This window comes from Cynara cardunculus, assembly GCF_001531365.2.
Source record: "Cynara cardunculus var. scolymus isolate 2C chromosome LG 17, CcrdV1, whole genome shotgun sequence".
NCBI lineage: Eukaryota > Viridiplantae > Streptophyta > Magnoliopsida > Asterales > Asteraceae > Cynara > Cynara cardunculus.
In genome coordinates, this window is record NC_037544.1 from 33,349,477 (window position 1) to 33,353,166 (window position 3,690).

Consider the following 3,690-nt stretch of genomic DNA (forward strand, 5'->3'; position numbering starts at 1 on the left):
GAACTCTCATCATTTTCATAAATATCTCAATTGATTGAGTTGTATTGGTTGTACAAATAAACATGATTGCATTTAAAATATATCCTATATATATAACTATTTTTTAACTTATTATATCATTTAACCATATTATTTTGTTGTTGATAAAGTTTTTTAATTAGTATTAATATTTTCATATGTTTATTGAATTCATTTAATACATAAATATTAATTGATTTTAATTTAATGAAAAATTGAACTTAATTTTTGCGTTATTTTATATTGTATTGTGTATTTTTAGAATTTGATTATATTAAAAATTAATAATTAATTTATGGATTATAAATTATAAAATAGCTATTGATATAGCAGTGGTGGGAATCAATATTTATACTACCTTATAAATCAGATTTGTCAAAAGTCTTAAAAACAATTTGTAATGCGCAAAAGTACTATACATTTATGCACAAAGTCTTAAAAGTCTTGAAAACAACTCATAATGCATTAAGTACTACTACTTTATGCATTCAGTCTTAAAATCTCTTAATCTACAATTAAAATCACATATAGTACAAGTTACCAATGCACATTATTACCTTTTCTTTTCATATTCCCAAGATACTTTTGACACATTTTACTCATGTTTTCATCCTCTCATACCTCTATGTCTTCTCCTCATCCCCCAATGTAAGATTCAAATTGATATTCATCATGAATTATTAAAAGTTCTCTCATTCATCTCTTGATTCTTTGCTCATGGTGTAAATCGAACACATTTGTGGAGTCGTTTAAATATGTTGGATTTTAAATATATAAGATTTTAAACTGTCATACAGTTTTTTTCATCGATAGACTGTAATTGGAATTTGGAACCCTAACTCTTATTTATTCAAATTGTATTAATATGTAAAGACCAAGTGTAACTTATATTATCGTTAAATCTTCTTTAATAAAACCAGTAAAACTTCAAAATCATTAAAATTCACGGCTGCAGCCGCATTACGTGATTATACAACTAGTCACTTTTAAAAGATAATTAATATTGCATTGGTGTGAGGAATAATTGTAAAAGTTGATCTATCATTTTTGAAAAATGACTCGTATTTTATTGGTCTGAATGGTTTAGATGGATAAAAAGTTGCTTATTAACTAACTTATTGAAACGTTATTCCACGCAATGTTTTCGTAAGTCGTAAATTTTTTTTTCTCACTTTCTTCTAATTAACATATGATTAGTATTAACTAAAAATTAATTTATTCTAAATTATTAATAATTTCATCTGTAAATTATCCACTTATAAATTATTTTTATATTTATTATTATTTAATATACCTAGGAGCCGTTTACCAAATACTTATCCTGTAAGTGCTTACCGGTAAAATTTAATACTATTATTACTTACCAGGTAAGATTTTAGTCCACCAAAACGACATCGTATGCAACAATTTACCCGATAAGCGTTTACCGTGGTAAGAGTCGTCGCCCTCACTTACAGGGTAAGACTCTTGGTCATTGTCTCGCTCTTAACGGGTAAGATTCTCGGTTCTTGCCATATTCATCCGGTGAGGTAATGTTACTTGGTAAGCGCTTACCGGGTAAGAGTTTGGTAAACAGCCCCGTAATCGTCCATAATAATTTTAGTATTGTTTCTTTTAAAAGATATAAAAGTTACTGTCAATATTTGTTTCTTAAATAACAAAACTTTGATAAACATTTTAATAAATTATCTAACATAATTCTTTTTTATGAGAAATTATCGATTAGTTAAGATACGTAAGGTTGACTAACTTTATTTTAATATTATAATGGTTATTTAAAATCATCATTTAATGTAGATATTTTTTTGATTTTCATATTTGGTTATACAAATCTTAAATTTATAATATTATATGTGTGTGTATCTGTATATATAGGGTTAAATGTATGAAATAGCAATATACTTTCATAAATTTTCTTATTATAATATTGTACTTTTATTTTTTCTTATTACAACAATGCACTTTTAAATTATTTTTATTAGAGCATCGTACTTTGAAAAATATACCTGTTATAGCAATGGTTAACCTGTTATCTTTTAAACCGGCTAACCCCTTACTTTTTTTTTTCTTATTTGACTTAAATGAGGTGATGTGGATGTCAAATCATTTTAAAGATGACATGGCCAAAAAAAATAAAAAGAAAACTCTTTCAATTTATTTTCAATGATTTTTACTTTTCCTCACGATGATTTTGAAAAACATTTCAATTTTTTGTAATTTTTTTTATTAAATTGTATGCAAATTAAATATTTTAGAGTTAAATACTTCATAAGTAAATATGATATACTATTTTCGAGATAACTATTTTGTTTGTATAAAAAGGCAAACACTTCTTATTTTGTTTGTTAATATATATATATATATATATATATATATATGGGCTTAATCAAATGAGAACTAATTAGTTTGTGGTAACTATGAGGTCCAATCTCAACCACAAATCAATAGATAAATTAGGAAATTTTTAGTTTTGGTAATTTTTAATTAAAATTTTAATGCAAGGACATTTTAGGTATTTTCTCTCCTCTCTTCTCTCTCCGTCCCCCCGTCCTCCGGCCACCGTCCTCCGGTGATACCACAGTGGTATCACAAAGCATCTTATATGTGATTGAATATCACACTGTGGTCGTTTGTGCGGTCGATCGGATATGTAACACAGTGGTATCACAATACATCTTATATGATATATATATATATATATATATATATATATCTTTTAACGTTTTTGAAAATGTTAGCTAGATAAATTGTGCTTTACAAGTTTTCTTAATATTGTTGTATATTAATTAATATATTTTATTATTGTGTTTATGGTAATGAATCTAATTGCATTATTACGTTTATGGAGGGAATCTTATTTCGTTGTTTAATCAATTTTGAATCTAAATGCATTATTATAATCTTAATGCATTAGTATAAGATTCATTTTGAAGTGAATTTGAATACGGGACTGAATATGTACGAAATTTGCTACAAACTGAAATGAATTACGGTTGTGTTTATAATTTATTTACATGGATGCATTTGGTAAATCACATGAATCAACATCAACTTCATCAAAACGTCTTCTAAGACTCTTGCAAACTTCATCACCTGCAACAATCAACGACTGCATTGAAGAACCGACTTTGTCGCCTAAGTGAATAAACCGATCTTCGGATTCAAAAACGTCTCTCATGTAAACTTCGTTGACAAAATTTAATGGATCCGTTAATGCTAATTTTAAATGTAAGAGAGAAATTAAGAACCTTAATACGAAACCACCGTAAAAAAATCGTTGAAGGAAGAGACCATCACTGGAAAGAATCGATGAAGGAAGAGACTATCTCTGGAAAAAAATTGATGCAACATTCTAGAAAAAATCGATGAAACAAGAGACGCGTATTAACTAGGATATCTCAATATTTTTTTAATGCAATCCCATTAATTCTGTTATTATAAAAAAAATTAAAAAAATCAATAATTATGTTATATTTAGAATTTCCGGTATTACTCTTTAACAATTTAAAAAATGAAAAAAAGGAAAGTATTAAATGAACGGTTTAAATTGAGGTTGATTGGTTGTATTTGAAATATACCCTCCCTTATATATATATATATATATATATATATATATATATATATATATATATATAGGGTTGGGTTCACATGAGACCAAAGGTTTTTCGTGAG